The 22,807-nt window shown below is 47.6% G+C and overlaps 1 protein-coding gene across 3 annotated transcripts in view; it reads left to right on the forward strand.

Moving 5' to 3' along the window:
- Nucleotides 1-22,807, forward strand: part of PLS3 (plastin 3) — a 52,338-nt gene that overhangs the window by 6,178 nt on the left and 23,353 nt on the right. The window contains exon 1 of one of the 3 annotated variants that reach the window (XM_014277431.3): nucleotides 13,875-13,957. The exons of 1 other annotated variant lie outside the window; for it this stretch is intronic. The gene's annotated coding sequence lies outside the window, so the exon portion shown is untranslated. Of the gene's footprint in view, nucleotides 1-13,874; nucleotides 13,969-22,807 lie in introns of those variants that run through there. One more of the 3 variants, XM_055727453.1, reaches the window with a different exon arrangement.

A 22,807-nucleotide genomic window follows, 5' to 3' on the forward strand; every position in this document is an offset into this window, starting at 1 on the left:
CACCTTTTCAGCAGCCGTGAGGGCAGCTGCTGCCCATGGAAGTGCAGCATCCCTGGCAGGTGGGCTGCTTGCCTTAGGTCCCATTCCTTGTGTCCCCCTGCACTAGCTGGTCTGTGCTTCCCAATGCCGGGTGGTGTGGAGTGATGTGCACGTTCCTGAGGGTGAATTGACTCTTCCTCCAACATCCAGACTGTCCCTGTGGGGTGTGGTGGCCTGTGCACTACTGACATTTGGGAATCAGTATGGAAGAAATAAAGTATTATTGGTTTGACGTGCATCTGAGGATGTGGGGAGCAGGACAACTGTCTGAAATGGGGAGCTCTGGTTAGGACTGCTGCCGATTGCTCATGTCAATCCATATGGGCCATATGCTTCTAACCAGTCTCCTTGTCTCATTTCCTTCTCTGAAATGCTTACAGCTGTTTTTCCTGCCTCTTCAGTAGGTTTTTTGTTTCTGTAAAAAGAGTGACAGCTCACAGATGCTGCTCGGAGTCCCTGCTGCATAGCTGGGAAGAGAGGCTGTTACTGTGATCTTCAGGAGAAGATAAGGTCTAGTGTCTCTGCAGGAAGCCTAATTTCTGATGTTTGGAAGTAAGCTTTTTTGTTTTTTTCTTTTCCAAGCTGAAAATAGAGTTTACTGTCTTGTTCACTGTTTCTCCATCACATACTGCCCTTAGTGATGGAAGTGAAAGAGCAGGTAGTCGGTGCTGTCACTTACGGACAGAACAAGAAAGGAAGAAGCTTTGGAAGTTGGCTACGAGCACGTCTGTCAAAAGGTGTTCAACATCCAGTCTTGCTGCTGTACTTAAAATCTGTGTTGAACTTCACAGTGTTGCTTAGGTGTTGGCTTTTTTCCTAAGAAGTCAGTGACTGAAGAGATAGCAGTGCTTGAAGTTCATTGTGGCTGGTCTTCTACATAGCGCAGCGTACAGTCTCTTCTGTTCTGCTTTTTTGCATTCTGCCAAGAGAAGTAATTGCAGACCTCTGTAGCAGAGTTAATAATCCAGCCCTGGTCTGGTGAAGAAGGAAGTCTAGAGATACTGATGCCTCTGTGTTTCATGTTTGATGGATGGATGTTAAAAGGGCATCTGAAGACAGTGAGAGAAGCTATTAGAAAAATCACCGGTGTACTGCAAGGAAGGAGGGGTTAATATAACAAAGTAAACGGCTGTGTTGAGTTGGCTTGAATGTTAAATTGAAACAGTGCCTGTAACAAATAAAACCTAGTGGTATGTTTATATAGGAAGTCTGTGTGATCCTGGGTTCATATAGGTGCGAAGAACCAAAGGAGCAGAAAACATCTCTGGCGTTAGTGGTTAGTTGCCTGGTGGCCATAAACCCTAAATAAGCAAAACTCTTATTTTCCAATCCTCAGGTCGAATTGGTGGCTCTGCTTTGCCTTTTTTGCAGTCCCAATGACACAAAACAATGAGGTGTCCCAACAGCTGTTGTACTGGTGTCTGAAATAGGAAACCTTTTGTAGGATCTTGGTGGCATGTCTGTGGCTCATGACCATTTTCTTGCCTCATCCTCCCAAAGGTCTTACTGCTGTGCAAGGAGCCACAGGTTGGCTTTTCCTCCTGTACAAAATATACTAGGGCTGTACTCTTCTCAGCCCAAGTTATAACTGATACTTTATGAACTGCTGTAGGAAATGGAAAATAAAGTAATTCTGAATTGTGTTCTTTTACAGCCCTGTTCTTTAGACCAAAATACACAGGATAAGTCTGGCCCTTCCCTCTATTCACTTTTCATAGCCTCCTTTGTTTTTAATTTATATATCTTTTAATTCTAAATTCCTCCTATCCCTAAAATAGAACAGACATCAGCCTTCAAGCAAAGGTTGCCAGACATTGGTCTTGTGGATTATAGTGGCTTTTTGGCCTCTTTAGAGGCTGAGCCCCACCCTACATAGGCTTGGATTAAAATAGCTTTTCTTTTCAGCAGGCTGAAAACCCTACACAACACACATCTTGATTTCTGGGGCACTGGCAGCCACAGCAAGCCCTTCGGCTATAAAATACCTCCAAAAATAATTTTGCTGTTAATTCACCCAAAAGGGCCAGGGTGACTGGTGTCAGAGGGGTGTACAGCCAAGTGTGTGACTGCCAGCCATGTTGTTACCTTAGATAACTGAGTAAAGTTTGAGCCATGCTTCTTGCAGGACCTGAAAGAGTTGAAAACTGTAGACTGCAAGCTCTGTAGTCCAGTGGCTTGGAAAGAGCCCCTGGTCCATCCTTGTTACCGGAGATAGTTGGCGGGACTGGGATGAAGAGATGAGTGGGTGCCATATCGCTGAGCCTCGGGGGCAGGAAGCAGTCAAGGCTCTTTTTGATTCCTTAAATGCCTGTCTTGGCTTAGGCAGTTGTTAAGAAAACACTGGCAGAAGCTCTTGTGCTTCATTACCTGTGCTGGTAACATCTTAGTGCGATAGCAAGGTGTCCCATGGGTGGCAGGAGGACTCTGAGCCCCCTCTCTCGGGGAAGTGTTTAGGGGCAAAAGAGTTCCTGGATGGGGAGGTGCTTTCATGGAGGAAGATCCAGCAGACTTGCAAGTCACTAGCTCTAGGAAGGAAGGACAGAAGCTGAAAATGAAGGCAAGTTCCGCTTACAACTGCTCTGCTACCTGGTTGTATGAACTTAGCTGGGAGCTGAGTGAGAAAGGGCACAGTGTGCTGCTCCATGGCTGGAGGCCATGCATTCAAGGGGAGATAGATAGCAATCCTGGCCTAAAAACACAGCCTTTTATCTTCTTGCCTTCATGTTGTCCAGTGTTTTGATGCCTGGCATGAACAGCAGAAACATCACAGGGCTGCACTAGGCGTTAGGCTGCCAGTTTAAGTCTGTCCCAGCTCAAGTGCTGCAGGAAGGTACGAGGGCCAGGAGGCTGCCCTGGCCCCACAGCCTGCAGCTCACTCCTGTCTGTCCAGACCTGAGCTGCCCACTCCTCCCTCTTATAAAACAGCAAAAAACATTAAGGGCGAGAGTTTGACGGGTGTCTGGTGTGGTGATCTCATTCCCCCACTGCCTAGTGGAAAAGCCAAGCCTCAAACCCAAGACTTCTCGGGCAAGTCGGAGTGGTTGGCCATGGGATGGCAGAAGGGGAGAGTCCAGTGCCTCCTTGCTCTGGGCATCTCTTCTCTGTCTTGTGAACCTCAACTTCTTGCGTTGCATAAGTTGTTTTCCCTCTGTCCTTGGCCATCCTTGTGTGAGGCAGGTAGCGAGTCCTGGCTACCTGCGGTATCTCGCCGGCTCCGCAGGGGATGGCAGCATGTGGCTCGCCGGGATGTAGAAGCGGGCAGGGCTGCCCAGAAATTGAAGCCTCCAGCTTAGCCATAAACCTTTACGGTTGTTTAGGGTTGGGGTGGGAATAAATGAGTAGGGAGGGGGAGTGTGATGGGAGGAGGGCAGGGAGACTGCCCATTGCCTGTGCCCTGGCTGTTCATGACTAGCGTGCTCTGTGGGCCTGGAATGCTTTACGTGACCTTGTTGATCAAATGTCTCTGAAATTCCTTTTTCTCTTCGGTTTTTGTAGGCTCTGCCTTGGCCTGTTTTGTTTCTGATTCCTTTGTTCTAGACTCGACTGTAAAAAAAACCAGACCCTTAAAGATGTGAAATACTGTCTCTCATAAAACCTTTGTAAACAGTCATGAAAGTGGCTGTAGGAGGACACCAGAGGATTTTGTTTCCCCTAAAGCCTAGGGACAGAGCCTTCAGCATCTGTCCAACTCAGCTGCATGTTTTTACTTTAGCTGTGAGTCAAGGGGCTATTTGTTCATATCTCAAATTCTTAAAGTGGAAAAACTGACTCGCAGTTATGTCTTTACTACTGACATTTTTTTTGCTAGAGGAAACTGATTTTTTCTTGAAAAAACACTAGCTAGGCTGCTTTTAAAAATTGTATAAATACAGGAACTTAAACAAGGCAATGTGAACTGTTGCCCACTGCAGGGTCAGGACAAGACAAGGGAAAACCTGCAAAATGTCAATTTGTGAAATAACATAAAGAAGAAAATCTGATACTCTGGGAGATGAGGCGGGCTGGATCACATCAGAAGTGCTGCTGTTTCCAACGTCAGGTGCTGGACAAGGCTGTGGTTCGGGGAGATGCTGTTTTGCAGGAGGTGTCAGTGACCGCAGGCGCAGCAGCCGGCGATGGCTCACCTCTGGTGTGCGGTGGGTAATCCTGCCCCTGACCTGCGTCCCGCTCATGCGGCTTCTGCCAGAGTTTTGTTTGCTAGAACTGCTTCTGTTGACTGAGCCCCAGATGATGGGGAGACTGTCTTGCTCAGGGGAAACCCCCCGCCCTGAATGAATTGCAGAGCTCTAGGGACAAACCTCTTGGATTCATAGTGAAACTGTTGTGTCTCATTGAGGTGGTAGGAAATAAAGCTTCAGGAAAATACCCTTTATTCTTCCTAGCTTTTTGTTCTGAAGAGCAACATATGAAAACTATTTTGATACTAGAAGGAAAATAGGGAGGCATGTAATTCTGCACTCAATTTATATATATGGGACTGATTTTTTTTTTATTTTTTTTTTGCCAGTATGTTAGAGATTAAATCAGGCTTCTTCAGAGCTGAACGTACAAGATGGTTAAAATGCAAGTTGAAGGCCTTGGAAGAGCTTGCACCCTGTCTGGATTAGATGGAAGGTGATGTGCAAGGTTGTTACTGAAACAAGGTTGCACGGTCACCTGTGTGCCCTGTACATGTTCATCCCTGCCTGTTGTGTTGGAATATAAAAACTGTAGCTGATGTCCTGCTTTTCTAATATGCTCTTTCCTCAAAGTAGCTTTGCAGTTTGGCATTGCAGGAGCTGACTGGGTGAGCTAAGCAGGGTGTGATCCTGCTTCTGCATGCTGGGAAGTGCCACCTAACACTCTGCATCGCTAGTGCCAAAAATAGTGGCTATGAGTGATGCGGTCTGTGTCAACATAGTGGTGAGATGAGTGTTTTTCCTTCATGAGAGCATCCCACCTCCGATGTACCATTAGCTTCCAATGGTAACCCAAAGTGCTCCGGTTTCCATATTTGTAGCAATATGTGTGCGTCTAAATATGGTCAGGCTTCTTTTTTTTTAATATTGGTATTGGTCTTTGCCCCAGTGATGTTGGTAGTGTACGTGGTACTGTTCCAACCCTGATGGCAGAGGCCCGCAAAGCCCCAGGACTTCTGCTTGATGGACTGTGATCAAAATAATGGGGGAGGAGGATTGCTGATCTGCTTCTTCCAGTACCTCTCCAATGCTACAAGGTAGAAGAGTGTCTCGTTCTACTCTCACAGTTGGACTGAACTTGCTGCCTTTGACTGTGCCCTGCTGGGAAGGGTAGGGGTGGTGGATGAGGTCCCATGCACTTTCGCAGTTGCTATCCCCCTTTTTCTGGGAGAGCTCAGTGCAGCCCCTCCCAGCAGGCGAAACTGCTGGGCAAGCACCGAAGTTCTTAGTGTGTCCAGAACGGTGCTAACCAAGTGGAAACTTGAATTCGAGCTACCCATCCCTGTAATTGGCATTCACATTTTGTGAAGCAGTGCTTCAGCTGGGTTGCTTGCTAAACAGGGTCTGAAAGATCGTAAATCCTGGGTCCTTGTTTACGCTGCCGTTGCAATCTTGTGCTCCTTCCTGCTAATCAGCTGGGAAGGGTCTGTGGAGCCTTGTTTGGGTTTGTAGCAGGGCTGTGGTTTTGAGATTCCAGGATGCTGAGTCTGGTTTCAGGGACAGGCTTGGATGCTCTCCTGCCTTGGAGCCTCTGCAGCAGGAGGCTAATGAGCAGGCTGATACTCCAGCCTGTCACTGTTTTCCTTGGGTTTAACCAGTGTTTGCTTTCTGCTATAACTACTAAGCAGCTGCAGTGGCATATACATATATATATATTCCACTATAAATCCTATAGTTACATGTTTCCTTGACTGAGTATAGAACAAGGTGCTTGTCTCTAGCTGGTCACAGAAATAACGGAAGCAAGTTCCAAACCAGTACTGTAATTAAGCTTTTTCTTCCTGAATTCTGCATAAAATGTTTTGTGTCCAAGAATGAGGACTTTATTTTAGGGAATACATAGGTTTTTGTAGGTGTATGGAAAGGTATCGTGTTATGATTGGTGTTGTGCAGGGAAGCAGAGAGAGGACTGACCCCTACTTTTAAGAACTATTTCTGGGATAGCAATGCTTTGAGGAAGGTCAATGGAGAGCAAACGGAAATACGGTTACAAAGATGTTCATGTTTCTCGGCGCGCCTGGAAGTAATAGGCAAGTTTCTGAATCCTCACTTAGGTAGAATTTACTTTTCCATAAGGAAAGCAGGGAAACTGGGCCTTCTGAAAACTGCAAATATTGTGAGTAGCCTTAATATCTGACCTAAACTTCAGCCTGTTCCTTTCTGCTCTGTTTGGATGAGGCTGGGACTAAGCTTTCCTTGGGGACACGAATGGGAGGTTCCAGTGCAATCCTGCCCTTCTGCTGCCCACCCCTTTGTAATGTTCTTGTTGATCTAATTTCCAGCTGGGCTCTTGCCACTGTTTTATACAAACAAAATGCTCAAGCAAAGGCAGTGTAATCGGACTTCTTGTTGAAAACTTGAAAAACTTAAATTGCTTCTGCTAAGAAAGCTCCTGCAAGTTACTGTGGTTTCCTGCACGGATGGTTATGGCAGCACCTAGCCTACTTTAGTTGGATCCATCACTAATGGCAAGATCTTTTATGCTTTCCTCCCTGCCTCCCGCTTCTCTAAGGGGGTGAGTGGGTGGGTATATACCCTTTTTCTGGATTATATAGCGTTGGTTTAGTCAGTCCTGTTGTTCCCTGTCTTCTGAAGGTCTATATAAAGAGGTCTTTGAAAGCTGTGAAGTAGTACAGGGCAGAATCTTACTCTAATGGCCTTGAAACCCCCCGGTTATGCAAGAGCCTTTGCAGCCAGTACTGGTCAATAATTCACTTTAGCAATTAAGGTTTTGTGCATTGGGTTGATATCAACTTGGCACGTAGCAAGGTATTGCACTTTCTTTTAGTGCTTTGCCCTTTCATGTGTAACATTCGTAGCTAATATTCTCCATCAGCATTTGGACCTCTTTGGTGTAATCCATGTTGTACCTTGTGGTGGTGTTTCTCCCAGATCTTCCCCTAGTACCTGAGCTGCAATGTTGCTTCGTGCCTTCTATCAAAATAGCATGCCTTGCTTAGTCTTGGCTCTACGTAGGATCTGTAGATGTATTCATTATTTATTTTTTTTAATTTGGAAGGATGAGGGTTTTCTTTTTAATACTAATTCATAAATCAACAACAGCAGCAATAGACATGAAAGTATAAGAAATCTGTAGTCCACACAAAGACTGGCTTCACAGCATAGAGATCAGTCTGCTAACAGTAGCTGTTTTTTTTATGGGCCAGGAGATGTGAGACAGCTTACTAATTAACAGTGTAATGAGCTGTATGGTGAAGGTTGCACTCTAGGGACCTGCAGGCTATGGGTGACAACTTGCAGTGAATGTGTGAGTGGTAAATCCAGCTCTGCCTCACCTTTCTGCACATCTGAGAAGAACGCAATGGTTGTGGGAGCCCCTGAAGTTAGCTTCTCCAGCAGATCCATACTACAGAAGACTTTCTGTTGGAGTCCGAGGTAAAAAGAGCAGTTAAGGGGAAGCCAACAAATGCAGCCACAAGCTAAATACCAGAAAAAGCTTCAAGGTCCCTCGAGATGAGATTCTGGCTGAGTTCGACACAGCTGAACTTGTAGGCCCACTTGCACAGCTGGATCAGCCGTGTGCCCAAATCCCCTACCTCTAGTGTCTGGCAGCACGTCCAGATGAGATGCCAATGACTCCTTAGAGAACCTCTTAGGCCGGGCTGGGCGTACCAGTTGCTGCCCAGGTTGCTCTGTGACTGTACCAGCCTTGCCTTGGCTCCTCAGCACCAAAACCATTCTGATAGCGGGAGGTCACCCACAGAAGAGTTGTGTGGGACTGAAGAGCCACCCAGTGGCAGTCTCCCACAGCCTCTTCACTAGCCAGGAGCGGTTTGCAGCAGACTGGTCTGGACAGTGGTCAACAGTTGGCTAAAGGTCTATTTACTGGTCGGAGCAGGCTGTGACTGCAGTGGTGTTACCCCTTCTTGCATAGGTGGAAGGTATTAAGTGGTCCCTGACCTCTGGTTCTGCATGATCACCAGTCTCCTACAGTCCATGGATTTATTTTTCGAGCCACATCCTTTTTGCTGTTGCAATCCAATTTTGAAGATTATACCAATTCTATTAGTAATCTAATAGGCTGCTTCTGCAGGCAAGTCACTGGTGGTGCTTGGCATTAGAGATAGCCCTTGTTTGCAGTTGACTTTTCAAAATGAGGTACAGCGCTTGGCTTTGGTAACAGTGTGTTTTAGTATTTGGAAAGTGAGTCTTCTCAGGGGGAAAGTTCAGCTCAAGTAGCTGAAAACTTTGTAAAGCTGTTGCTGCTGCTCAGGCTGCAGAATATTTGTCATTAACAGAGTGAAAAGGTTTATGATGGACTTGTATGAAAATACGAACCTCTTGTGAACAAGTATTGTAATTTGTATTGTGGTATGATCTGCAGTTAAGATTGTTTTTTGGTGTCTCTTGAAACTTTCTTTTTTCTGCATGTATGAAGACCTTAGTACAGAGAACTAGATTCCTATTAAATTACAGCTTTTGCAAATTAATCTGAAATTTATTCTGTGATGATGCAGTCCACGTGAATACGTTATACTTCTCAATTATTATTTTTTTTTGTATTGCCAGAAAGTGGATCAGAACAGCTTTCCTGTTCAGAAATTTTGGGCAAACAGTCACTTGTGTTTTGCAATAGTGCAATTCCTTGTGTAGTGGTTTAAGTTGGATGGTCACCTAGAGTATCTTCTCCAGGTGGGCAGAGGATTGCCTAAGCCATGTCAAGGGCTAGCCTGGGTGATGGACAGACCTGGCAGCTGAAGCGGAAGATGGCAAAGTATGTTTGTGCTTGCAAGATCTACCTACCAGGCCTAGTGCCACCCTTTCCCCAGTGGCCTGGTCTATGGTGTGGCTGAGCTGGTCTAGCTGAGGTGCCATGCAAGGGTGGTGCCTCTCGGTTCTGCCCTTCCTTCCTTGTGCCGATGTCTGCTTGACCTCACAAGAGCTGGGGTGGGGGGACTGAAATGCTGAGGAGGACAGGGTGGCCTTTGGACAGCAGCCTGCAGCGATGTCTGCCCTGCTTGGGTGCAGTTTTACTGAGCGTCCAGGTTAGCTGCTCTCTGCATGCTTTGGTCTTCACCAGCCTTCTCCTCGTACTGTTGTAACTGCCCAAAGAAAAGAGTTTTCTTTGGGCTGTGGTGGGTGCAAAGCGCACTTCATGGTGCATTAGGTGGAATTGCAAAGCTGGCTTAAAAACATTCTCCGCTGCAAGTTCCCTCCAGCAGCCCCTGTTTTGGCTCAAAGAAGACAGAGGCAGAATGGGATAGTGCCTCAGAACTGATGGTGCCCTGCTCAGGCCCGAGACCTGCCTGTGAGACTGACCGGAGCAAATCCCAATGGTACCGCAAACGCCTGCAGCATTTTCCGTGCTGGCTTCTGCCCTGGGAAGCGCAGCAGATCTGGCCACTGCGTTGCCAGTGAAAGTGCAGAAAGGGTTCCCAGGTCATCTTGAGTTTCTCTCTCCCTTTACAAAAAAAACCACCCAGCCCTAGGCTCCCCATTGCCCCTGATCTCAAGGGAATAACTTCTTAATTTTTTTTCCACATATCCCCTCTCCACACCCACCTTTTGTGTCTTTTGAATTTAATAAAGTGCGTGACTCAGTACTAAATATAAAGCCTGCTTCCGGCATCATCTGCCTGTGGCTCATTTCCTGGAGCTGACATCAGTGGAGCCTCTGATTTCCTTATGAAATAGTGAAACATGAGATACCCTTTGCACGGTGTTCAGGGCATACTTGCTGACTTCTTTGGTGACTGCATGGCTCCCCGCTCTAAGCTGCGAGTAACTAGTTAGTTAATTGCTAAGCTGAGCGCTACTGGAGCACAGGGTAAATCGGGCAAGTCCTCAAGTCTATTTTGCACTGTACAGTCGTGTTCTAGTTTGCAAGTGTTTTTTTAAATCAAGACTAACTTTCAGTCCCTACTGCATATGCAAGTTTTTTATTAAATAAGCATGAGCCTGACTAATGTCTTGCTTTCTTCCTGATGACAGGGTTGCTGAAAGAGCAGCTCAGGAAGCTTTTAGGGGGAAAATCTAGCAAAGACAGATCTTTTTGTCTTTAAACAGACTGATAAATTGAGGAGTTAAGGTCAAATGCTTGCTCCTCAGTTGTCAAATCCTTCTATAGCTGTTTACATTGATGGAATGTACTCTGCAGTTGGTCACAGCTGAAGGTGATGGCAAGAAGTGCAGAAGAGCTCTATTTGTATTAAAAAGCACAGGGGAGGGTGCTTCTATCCATCTGAGCATCATTTCATTAAAATCCTTCTCTTTAAAAGAGAATGTGGGCAGAACGGGAGGAGGGGAGTGTCTGGCATGTGGTCACTGATCTGAGTCCAAAATGGAATGGTGGCTGGCCCCTCGGCTTTGCTCTCTAAAGCCCTGGCTCATAAAGCGTGGTGGTTTCTTTCTGATGGAGTGGACTGTTTAGGTTATCTTGTTTCTCTTCCAGCCAGTTACCCTTTTGGCCTTGTCCCCTCCCCACTGCGCCCCCCCCCCCCTTTTTTTTTTTTTTTTTTTTTTAAAGGAGGTGTGGGGATGCTCCTGGAAATGCTTGACATGCAGCATCAGAGCAGGCAGAGGCAGGAGAGTGCTCTGTTGGCTCTGGGATCTCCTGGGGCCGGTGTGACCATGGCAGTTTCTCTAGCATCGAGGGGGCCAGCATGCCCTACATCCCGTTGGCTAGGTGACCATGGAACTGGCTATATCCTAGCAAACAGCTTTTTTTTTTTTTTTTCAGGCAGGAGCTAGAGATAGATGCCTGCAGGCAAAACCCTTCCTAAAAATCACTAGGGCTGGTATATCATGCGCAGGGACTTGTGCATCACTATGGGTTTCATTAGTTGTCTTGTACAGCTTCCAGTATTAGCATGGCCTCTCTTGGCATTGCTGACTAGGGGTGGAAAAGACTATTTGTGGAGTGGGCAGGAAAGCTGGTGTTCAGGAGCAGGTGGTGGGCCTGTTCTGAGCCGTGGGACTCACTGGGGAGAGCAGCGGGGCTGCACAGCCCACCATAGCCAAAGGCCAGTGCATTGGATGCGTTCGCTTCCTCCCCCAGGGCTTTGCCAGAGGGTCTGTTCCTGAGGGCGGTGGTGAGAGGAGAGTGACAAGGTGACTCCTGGGCTTACCCTCTCTGCTCCCTTGTCACCTGGAAGGCAGCGGCCGCCGCTCCCACAGCCATCGTTGAGTAACCTCTGGAGGGCAAATATGTCAGTGGCCTCCCAGTGAAACTTGGCAGGCAGCTGGAGCTGGGGAGGAGATGTGTCCTTGCACAACGATGCACTGAGCGATCCTGTCGGTGCTGAAAGTCCTCCTTGTGCGGAAGCCTCCATCCTGATGCTCCGTGCAGGGGGCCAGACATGTCACCTGGGCAGAGTAACTTCTGAGGACCTTGGGCATCTTGTGCTTCCCTAAAAGGCTTTCTGAGGGAGGAGGAAGAAAATACACTGGCATCTTAACTTGATCATAAAACTTCCTATTTTGGAAGAGTGTGGGGAGTGGTGTGTGAGCAGCTGTGCTGGAGGAAGCGGGCTGGGAGTGCCCGGGGAGCTGCACGTCAGCTCTGCCATCACCCTCCCTGCCATCACCACACCCGGCGCGGCGAGTCTCGGGGCATGACGCGGAGACGAGTGGCGCTGGCACCGCTGCAGCGCTATTTTGGGTTTGAGTGTAATTGCAGGCTGGACCAACAGGACTGGATTGGGAGTATTTGGAGAGCAGAGTGCTCTTAAAGCTGTGGAAAAACTGGCTATTGCTGATCCTTTGCAAACGTGGAAGATAAGTATTTCACACGTGCTGTGTGTGCCTCCAGCTCCTCATGGTGGAGCTGCAGTGGGCAGCAGTGGGTAACAATTCCCTTTCCCTTCCTGGCAGAGGGAACAGTAATAGCTGTTAGCTCTGTAGGATGCGTTACACTTACCTGAAAAAAGAAAAGGGAGTAAGCGGAAGCTTGAAGACTCACGGGCTGGTGGCTTTTAGGTGTCTCCTGCAGCATGAATCTGCCACCAGCATACCTGCAGGTGCTGCTTTTCTATCCCAGCAAGACAGATGCCAGAGACAAGGAGAGGAGGTTGGTTATTTTTCCCCTCCCAAAAGCTGACATTGCTCCTGCAACGGCTCTGAAGTCACAACCTAGTTTGAGAGCTGGGTTTTGGCACAGTCTCCCCAGGACCTGTCAAGTCCCAAAGCCTCAGCACTTCCTTAACCTTACAGGATGAATTTAAATTGTGCAATGTGTTCACATATAGAGCAAAAAGTGGAGAGACTAAACTTCCTGAAATAAGTTTCTTGACTTTTGTTGCATGTTTGCCCCAAGGGTTCGCAGGCTGGATGGGGTCACTGCTTTGGGTCTGAGCAGCTGGAGAAGCTCCTTGCGCCCAGGGGTTGTGATGTTGTTGGAACCAGTTGCTGATGTAAGTTGGAACAGAGTCAAAGCTGCTCTTCCCTAAACCCAGTCTGCTGTGCCGGCAACCTAATTTCAGTGGAGTGCAAAAGTGTTTTTCAAACCAACTTCTTTCCTTTCAAGTTGCAGCTGCAGTTCTGGGCATAAAAACCTGTATTTTGTTTTCCATTATATTTACCATCCTGAGGAAGCTGGCAGGTTGTGGGTTTAGGGTTGGGTTTTTGGTTTTGATGTTTGCTTTTTTATATATACCTCTTTTGAAACCTTACAGCTGGAATCTAATGTTTCAAGTAGCACCCAAGAAATGGGACCAGGCAATGACTCATTTTCCTGGCTGATGCCATTTTAAAAAAGAAACACACCCCACCCCCCCCCAATTACTCTAATTGTCAAGTATTTTTAATTTTTAGAATGGTCATGGGTTCTTCAGATTCTTCACTAATTCAAGTATTCTGTTTATTAGTAAGTGGTATGCTTTTAGCTGTGGGAGGGCTTAAATGTTATAGACTTCACAGGAGCAGAAATTTCTGAAATACGTGATTATAGTTTGGAAATCCCACTTTAACCTTTTTGTGATTGATTCTGCTCTTGTGCATTGCATCAGCAACAACGTAGTACATGATGTTTCTGTTGCTTGTGTCTTCCTGGTTGGTACCAGATGTCTGTCCATGTTTCATCTAGAGCAGGCAGGGATTAATTGTTGAGGTAATGCAATATATTACAATATGGACCAGCTCTAAGCTCTGTATTTACCGGCCACTCGGACCACTTTTTTTTTTTTTAATTTCTTTTATTTTATTTGAGGAACTGTGGGATCAAATGGCAGGCATCATCCACCTTCAGTGCAGACTGAGCCCAAACAGGTCTGGATCCTCATTGTTCTGTCTGTTGAGCTTCTGGTGGTTTTTAAAGACAACCGTAAAATAAGTGCTTAAAACAAAATAGAAGCTCTGTTTGGCTGGAAAAGCCAAGAGCTAGCAAAACAAAATGCTTTTAATTTCAAACAGTAAAGGTAAAAGTTTGGGGTTTTTTGAAAGTAATAATAATAATAAAAAAAGTTTGCTTACCTAAAGGCTTTATATCTTACTGCCTCCTGCTCCCAAGTGCCAAGCAATAAAAGGAAAGCTAGTTGCTGGGGGAGGAGCCCCCAGCCCTGCCCCGCATGGGATGCTCCGAGCCGGTCCCTTAGCTTTTCTGAGGCATCTTTTTGCGGCGTGACCGCATCCTTTCTGTGGCTCTCGGGAAGCGACCTCCCATCTGCTGGGCGGGGATGGTGGGAGGAATGCTGGCTGCCCGGATCCCTCCGTGGGCGGGGGAGACGCTTCAGCGCTCGGGCCGGGCGAGGGAGCGATTCTCCTTCCCGAGAGCGGAGGAAAAGGTAAGGGAGAGGTAAGGGATGCTCCTGCTGCGGGCGCTTCGCATGCCGCTCGCACTGCCCAGCGTTCCGGCTGGCTGCCGGGATGCAGGCACATCCCAGAGATTGCCCTGCAATGACTTGGTTGGGTTTTGTTTTCTCTGCAAAATGTCTAGCGATTCCTAATGCTCTAGCATGTAAAGGAAAGCAGCTGTTGGCAGAACAAAAAGATTGACTTCTGGGTTTAATGCATTTAGATTTGGGTTTTATCTGTGCACCTGACTGAGCAGCGCGTGCAGACAGCAGCAGCAAGCGCTGTGGCTGAGTTTGCATCACCAAGTATTTAATTTTTCAAGTGAGGACTGAGGGTGTGCTTTCCCAGAAATCTCAGTCTGGGGCACGTCTTCCCCCACCTCAGTCTGCAGCAGGCTTTTAAAAAGCAGAACTGCTTCAACTTGTATGTTAGATGTGTTTAAATATTTAAACCTTTGCCTGCAGAAAGCATGAGGAGCTGGGAGTACTTTCGGGAAATGGCTGTTAGGCTGCTGGCTGTGGTGACTACCTAACTTTTGGGGGGTCTTTTGCCTAGGGAGGCTGAGCTCCGAGTGCTGCTGTGTTGCTCCAGTGGGAGTGGTGTGTGGCATCACAGCCTGGCAGGATTCTGTTTCCAAACAGGGTTTATCTTGCTTGCTATGTTTTCTGGTGAGGGCTGGCTATACTTGATGCTGGAAGCCAGCATAGACCCCCTCCAAATGCTTTAGCAGTTGCTACTGGCTAAACCACATATCTACCAAGTACTTTTAAGTATTGAACTGAAATGCTGATTTTTTTTTTGTGCGGAAAAAAACTTAACATTCAACATGTCTGAAAACCTGTAAAACACATCTAGCATAGCTTCTTCATGTCCTGATTTTGTTTGGGCTAAATGTGTTGCTCTGAGGTTTTGCTTAGTTATATTTTGCTCTTGCCCTGCCCTTATTCTGCAAAACATCTGGCTGTAAAGAATGATTTCCACATCTGGAGGACTTTCACACTCTCCTGAAATTCGAAGTAGTGATGAGGTTGCATGCTGTTTACAGTGCACACATCTCTTTAACCACTACATCTGTCCTAGGGGTATCGGGCACCGTCTGAGCTGCTAAACTGAGGGAGGAGGTTTAGCAAACCAAAGCAGCTTGAAGGAACCCATTGAGAAGTGAGAACTTGGCTCCAGGAGTGCTGGATGCAGCTTGGAGATCCTGCCTGGCCTTAAAACCTGCTAATTAGGGTGTGTTTTGCAGAGATTATTAATGTTTGTCCAAAATCCAAGAGTCATGGAGTAGAGCTCGCTTGATCGTGGACTGGCAACTGCTACCTTTTTTTCCCTATTGCTCCTCCCTGTGTTAAGTTAAATTATAGAGAAGTGTGGGGAACACCCTGCTGTCAGACTAAACGTGATTTTACTGTCATGGCAGCCTCCTGGGAGGCAGACAGCCCCTCTCCTGCTCTTCTAGCCATTTCACATTAATCTCGGAGATTAATGTTTCTGTTTTTGTTAAGGGTAGATAGGATCTTCTCTAGAGAAAGTAAGTGTTGAATTCACAGGGTTTCTTCTGCTTCCAAATTGTGCTAGGACAGCTATGCAGCAACGCTGATTTATTGCGGTCTAGCGTTGCTTTCTTGCTCTGAATGAAATTACTTTGATTTCTTTCCCTTTTCCCCAAGTGCTTTCTAAACAAGATTACAGGCAGCAGGGGAAGGATGTAAAAAGGTTTTTCTTATTTTATCAGTAGCTCTTTCTAGTAAGAAACCAGTTACTGAAATTCCTGGGGTTTAAGAGACTTTTGAAATATAATTCCAATGCTTAGAGTATGGTTTGTAGTTTCTAGTGTTTTGTTTCTTATTTAAGAAAACATTCATTGACACACTTCTCTGAATGTTTACCATCTGGGCAGCAGTTGCCCAGCTGCTGGGATTTCAGCCCTGGCTCTGCCGTTTCAGGACAGTTCTGTTTACCTTCAAACTGGTAAAACAGTCTGCAAAAATCACTTGACTGCAGCTGTACCTTCTAAAAGTTTGCACGAAACCCACCCTTCCAAAATTAATTGCTGAAACTCGCTATTGTCCAGCTCGCCAGGGATCAGCACCGTCATGCCGGGTGTTTGGCTTGCAGGAGCATGTTTGCTGGCATTGAATAAGCAGTGACTGTACCGTGATTTAATTCAGGGATCGGGTTGATTCCCCTGCCTGGGCGGGAGGGAAGTTTAACAGACTGAGTAACGCTTCTTGCTTTATCGTGGCATATTGAATATCAGTCGTGTTACCTGCCAAGCAAAGGCGCTACCTGAGAGCGGAGGCTGGGGGGTGGAGATGGGTCTGGGCTGTGTGGCCGTGACTCCCTTCAGCCTTGGAGGGGCTTTATCCAGCTGCTGGGGGTCAGGGTACAGGCTGAGGTCTGCAGCTCACCTTCATAAGGAACTGGGCTCCTTTTGGGCTGAATATTGGGAAATCAAGAGACACATGCTTAAGGCATGTTGAGGGTAACCTGCAGGTCTCAGCAAGCAGGTCCCGATCGCTTCTGGGGAAGGAAATTAGCACTGATTCAGCTTTGTAATCCTCATCCCCCCTTGCTTATGCAGGTGGTGAACCTGTTAGCTTTCCTGCCATATAATCACAGGCTCATTTAGGTTGGAAAAGACCTTTAAGATCATCAAGTCCAACCATGACCTAACACTGTCAAGTCCACCACTAAACCATGTCCCTAAGTGCCACATCTACTTGCCTTTTAAACACCTCCAGGGGTGGTGACTCAACCACTTCCCTGGGCAGCCTGTTCCAGTGCTTGACAGCCCTTTCGGTGAAGAAGTTTTTCCTAACATCCAATCTAAACCTCCCCAGCACAGCTTCAGGCTGTTACGACATTTATGATGGGAGTCTCAGAGCCTGGCCTGGCTGCACCCCAGCAAGCCTCCATGGCTGTGCAGGGGAGTCAGAGGCATGTGAATTGGCTGATGGCTCAGCAATTGTTTTTAATAAGGATTTAAGCCGATTGAAGTTATGAATCAGGTTCTGTCTTGAAGGGAGAGAAAACACTGACAGTATGCAAAAAGTGAAGGATCAGGTTGTCCAGGCTGTCCGTGGATGTCGGGGCGGTGGTTAAAGTCTACACAGAAGGCATAGGAAAACTGTTTTGCTGCAGTTGTTCCTGTACCATTGGAGTGACCCTGTCTCTGTGCAGCCCAGATCCCTGCTGGGCACCTACCCAAGCTCAGAAAACTCTCTGACATTGTTCTGAGCATGTCTAGCTAGGAGAAATTGGGTTTTTAACCTGGACCCGCTGGAGGAAGTTGCACGTCCAGGGGTGGATACCCATAGACACATGCCTCCAAATCCAGAGACAGCCCCTGGCAAGCCAAGTGCAGTGACTAACTCCAGCATGTGTCTGCTCATGATGGATTTGACAGATTTTTTTTCCTCCTCAGCAGTGGTGAGTTGCGTAACAACAGGAACGAAGTCTTACAGGCTGCTCCCAGGTGAAAATAAGTGTAGCAGGGAGCCTGTTTCTCCCAGCATGACAGTTTCAGGGATTTGAAAGGATATAAAGCAAAACCTGATAATGGGACTTTTGCTGATTTAGAGGTGCTTCAAACACAGTAGCTGGAGGTAATCTTTACATGGGATTGGAAGAAGTGAGCCATAAGATGCCTGTGCAGTGGGAATTGCTGCCTGCGGTCCTCTGCCCCTTTCCCCGCGATGCAGCAAGCGGCTGTGTATCAGCTGGTGGGCTACACAGCCAGCATGGACAAATCAAAGTGTGTACTCTGTGTGTTCTGGATGTACTGTGTGGAAAGGTAATAGCTTGAGGAAGCTGGAAAACTGGGTGGTGGGAGGTAATAAATTCAAACGGCAAGACAAGCTTAAAGAAATTCAGTATTTGGTGCTGTGCATGGACAAGGAAAGCTGGATTAATAGTGAAATAAAGCTGGGTTTGGGTGATGGCTTTGCAGGTGTTACAGCCCAGTGCTGTTCAATAATTAAAAGCATTACAGACCTTGACAGCAGAGCTGTACTTTTGTTGGTGTTGAGCCTGATGTGCATGGGGCTGGGAAAGCTTGGTTGAAGGGAAGAGCAACAGGTGAGAGATGCAGCTACTTGGCTGAGTCTGGCACCACAAGGAAGCACCTGATCAAAGCTTCCTGTGCTTCTTTCCTCCTGAGGCAGGGGAAACAGCTGAGTCAAGAGGAACATCTCCATGTTTTGCGTGCATGCAAAGTGCATTCGTGCAAAGAGCAACAGCAAAGTAATTTCTGGGGACGGTGGTTTGTAGCAGTGTCATGCTGTTGATAAGGTGTTACACACCGCAGCAGTGCGGTCTCTGGGATGCAGTAGCATCTCCTTATCACTGCTCTTACCAGGTTGACACCTATTCTTATGTGGAAATATGAAAGTGTGACAAAGGTCTGGTTTCAGCCTGTGCCTCTGACCTATGACTGCCTGGAAGATAATCACCAAATCTATTTAATTGCCAAGGTTTATGTGCTTCCAGCAGCCTGGTGTTTGCTATTAACCGCATGTAACAAGTGGGTGCTGTCTTGGCGGAATTTGATGAACAAAATAGTGTTTGAAACACAGAGATTATGAGCAGGAGAGGATGGATTGCATGATAGGATTTCATTTACAGGTCATCATCAGTCCCTAAACTTCCCCGTCTCCCCCCAAAGTGGCAGTAAATATTTATGTTGGTGGACTCATCAGACAAATTCTGTGCACCGCAAGCTTTCACTCCCTTCTGCTGCTGTCAAGTTTGAAGATGATGTCTGCAAACCCTAAAGGCTCTGTTTGGACTGGACCAGAAAAAGGAGCCAGGAGAGCTGCTGGGTGTGCCTGACGATGGATTTGGGGGGGGAGCAGGGTGTGTGTGTGTGCCCTCTCCTGCCTGCAAGTATTTCCAATTGCAGCATGAGCCTAGGGCTGGCTGTTGCTGATGGAAGAGGGTTCCTGCAGTGTCAGGAGTTGCCTGCAGCATCCCAATTACCTGGGGGAAGGGATGCAAAGAAAACTCAGGTGTTCAGCCTTCACCAGTGACTCGCTTTGCCCTGGGCTGCCCCAGCAGCTCTGGAGCTTGCACAGCCATGGACCCCCCCAGAGGGGGTCTGTGAGGCAGTGGGGTGGGGCGCTGGCAGCAGAGGGCTCGGAAAGACTTTATGGTGACCAAGATTCGTACATCTTGCAAAAGCGTTGGGGGGTGCATGGGGAGAGGGAAGCAGGGGACTGCGGATGGCCACCCTGTTCTGTGATGAGGCTCTTGGCAGGGCTCAGCCCTACCTGTGGGACAGGGAGGAAGAGGAAGATGAGGTGAGCCGCAGAGCGCCTGGGGGCCGGATCCTGCCTCAGCTGAATCACCAGGATGAGGCAGGCGCTGTGTCGGTGCTGTGCTGCATGCCCGGCGGCTCTGGCCCTTGCTGTGGGTTGTGGGGGGACCGAGTGCCTGGCTGCCCGACTCGTTATTCCTAAAGCAAGGCTGATATGCGCCGGGTTAGCGGTCAGGGAGATGCAGGTTTTGCAGTATTTTTAATTAGCTAATGCTGACTGACTCGCCTTCCCCTGTCTGGAGCCTTTGTCACGACAAGGTAGCAAAACCACAGGTTCCTCTGAAAAGGGGAATACGTATGTGGTGAGTCACTGCTCCCGACCAGGCCTGGCCCGCTCTTTTTTTTTTTTTTTTTAAAATCGGATGGAAAAAGGAGATACTAATACCTTTTTGTTGACACTTTAATGTGCCTCTGCATTCGCCTGTTTGAGTAAACAAAATGATGCTGTTCATCAGTCAGTTGTACAGATATTAAACGGGGTGGGTCTGGGAGTGAACGGAGCAGCTCGGTTTTCAGGCTAACGCGGAGCTGCTAAGAAAGCAAATTCTTCCATTTGGATCAGCAGCAAATTCCAGCTCTGTTTCTGTTGGAAATGTTCAAGTGGCTGTCGGGAAATATTTGGTTGCCATGTGCTTTCAAAATTGAATTAATCCTGCAGCATTCAAGGGGATGTGCAGATGCCTGAATGCCCCCCCTCCATTTTCCACCAATCTTCTGTGCAGGATGCAGCTTCCAGGGCTTCCCGTCTTGGGGACTTTTTCTTTGGGCTTGAGTGTTTTTAAGTTACTGTTTGGGCAGTTAATCCACCCAAAAGTCCTGGCTAGCTTCTGGCACTTGGACTGGAAGTGCTGAGTGCTGGTGACAGTCCCCCTGCAATGGTGTGGCTGCAGGTGGCTTACAGCTGTTAAAACACACGAGCTGGGGCAGCTTTATTTAACCTGCCTGCATTGCAGTTCTGTCTGGAGAGCAAATAAACTAACCCTGATTCAGTGACTACAGTGTGTTTAGAAGCTATAAAACTTGTTTGCACAGAAACTTTATACAGCCCCTCTCTGGGAAGGGAGTTGATATTTGAAAACCTGAGATGCCCTGGAAGCAGCTCTGATCTGCAGCACAAAGTGAAGCCTTCAGAGGACAGAAACGGGCTGCTCTGGCTGCCAGCCGCTCTCCTCTTGTGAAGCTGCTTTTGTGCATCCCTGTGTTACAGAGCTGCCTTTGCTTTCCCTCTGCAGGGTGAGGGATGAAGGCAGGAGCAAGAGGGATCTGGAGCAGGAATTGTTTCCATATACACCCTGTTTATTTGCACACTGACCGACAGACCATCTGTTACCAGAGTGTAAAATGGGTGTGGGATCGCTAAGTTCAATTCTGTCTCCTCTTTTCCCCTTGTTCTCTCTTCCTCCCTCTAAACCGGCTCTTGAAGTGTGAGGTTGTCTCTGGCTGTCATTGCCTGCCCTGGCAGAGGCTTTGCTGGCGGTAGAAGTGAATGTGATGTGGTGAGGCGTGAGCAGCGTGGTGCTGTGTCCCCGCAGGGCTTCGAGTGAGGCAACTGATGTGTGATCCCTATGCCAGTGTGATAAAAGGACTTTTTATGTCTCTGAAGACAAAGCCTCTTGTTTAAAAATGCAACTGAATGAAAAAAAAACACAATTCTGAATGCCCTAGACTCGGCTATTAAAAACAAACAAACCCCCCCACACACACAACAAAAAACTGAAAAGCTCCCCTGCCCCCCAGCCCAGTGTGCCAGTATTGGTGCAATAGCTCTTCACAGCAACAGAACTCCCTCAGACTGCTTTGGGAGCTTAGCAGTGGCTGTCAACTTGTAACTGTGTGGCCCACTAACCTTTTCATCTACTGTTTTGTTCTGTCCTAACATACTTTCCCCCTCCCAGACAGTTATAACAAGGTCAGGTGTCTGCTTTTTCTGTGTTGGTTCAGATTCTCCCTCTCTCCTCTCAAGCACACGAGAAGGAAGGAGCGATGTGAAAACGGAGAGGTAAACCTGTTCTGTAGGCTCACTGACAGAGCGGAACAGCGTAGGGGCTGGAAGTGAAAAGTTTTTCTGAATGAGGATCCACACAAACAGGGCATATTCAGAGTGTGCTAGTTCCCTGATAAAGTCAAACAGAGCACCTTTTGAATATCTCTTTGCTTATGGTGCTTGTTTTGGTGTTAAAGATGTCAGAGGTAGTCAGCAGCAAATTAAATTCCAATGAAGTCATTAAATAAAGATGCTTTTGGAAATCCCTTTTTAAGGGAAATCATCATAGTTTGAGAATGAATTCGTGCACGTGAGGATTGGGAAGGTGGCAGAACTTGTAAAGGAGGATTGGCTGAATTTTTAAGTCTCCTAGCTCGGCCTCTCCTGCCTGGCAGGTCATGCCACCTGCCTGCCTGTGTACCCACAAGTGTCTCCATTTCTGATAGCGTTCCCAAGTGTGTCTCTGCCAGTCGTGAAATCCACCTCCTGTAGCATGCACCAAGCTTGCTCAGAGCTGGTTTCTTGCTGAGCAAGTCCTTTATCCCCTGGAAAGAACAGCCACGTTTGGTGGTGCTGAGGCTTAGGCTGCTGGGGCGCCCGTGCGAGTGCTGCAGGGAAAGGGCTGTGTCAGGGACGGGGACAGGTGCCGGGCTGGCAGACTGGACATCCAGCAAGACAGGCAGTGCTGCACAGCACTCCTGCATCTTGCAAGGACCTGCAGAGTAGTATTTTCTTGGTCAATTAGCTTAACCTGTAATCTGTGAAACAGTATAAAAAATTTACTATGGTGCCTTTTTTTCCTCCTCTGTCAGTCTGATGCAGCCTTGCGATTCTTCTCCCTGCCACGTTCTTGCAGTATAAGCCCAATGATGAAGTTTAGTTGTCTTGCTGGTGGTGGCTTTTACTGACTGTTAAATATCTTGTCGTGTCTGTTGACAGCTCTGCAGATGCTGGGAGGTCGGGTCTGATGTGCTTTCCTTCATGTCTCTGCAGTGATGCAACTTCTTGTTGACTTTCTCTGCTGCTAGCACCTGTCTGAGCTGCTTTCCCAGGCTGCCACACCTGCCCATCGCTCTCATCTCTAACAACTTAGTTCTTTCTAGACGAGTGAAGTGTTACAGAAAATGAATATTTACAGCTACAGGCAAACTTGTGTTCTTAAGCTAACAAGTGCTTGTGGAGGCAGCTGGGAGCCTCAGACAAAAGAGGCTGGCGGATGGGCACACAGGCATTTGTGAAACTGAGCCTCTTGTTGCTTGAGCGCTCAGGATCCTGCCTTGTGACAGCCTGTAAACCTGAACTCACCCCTCATCCTTTTGCTTACAAAGGTGGAGGCAGCTGTTCCCATAGGCAGAGGAGGAACCTTTTATTTCTCAACTTACAGCGACTGTAGCTGACAAGTGGGAGCTGGAAATCGTAGGATGCAAAACTCGTTTGAAGTTGCACCGAGCCTGCCCAGATCCCCATTTTTAAAGACCCTGAGCGAGAGCTGGCATGTGTGCTAGAATGTTATCTGTGCCTGCACGTGGTTCGTGCACA

This window comes from Falco cherrug, chromosome 15 (assembly GCF_023634085.1).
Source record: "Falco cherrug isolate bFalChe1 chromosome 15, bFalChe1.pri, whole genome shotgun sequence".
NCBI classification, from domain to species: Eukaryota; Metazoa; Chordata; class Aves; order Falconiformes; family Falconidae; genus Falco; species Falco cherrug.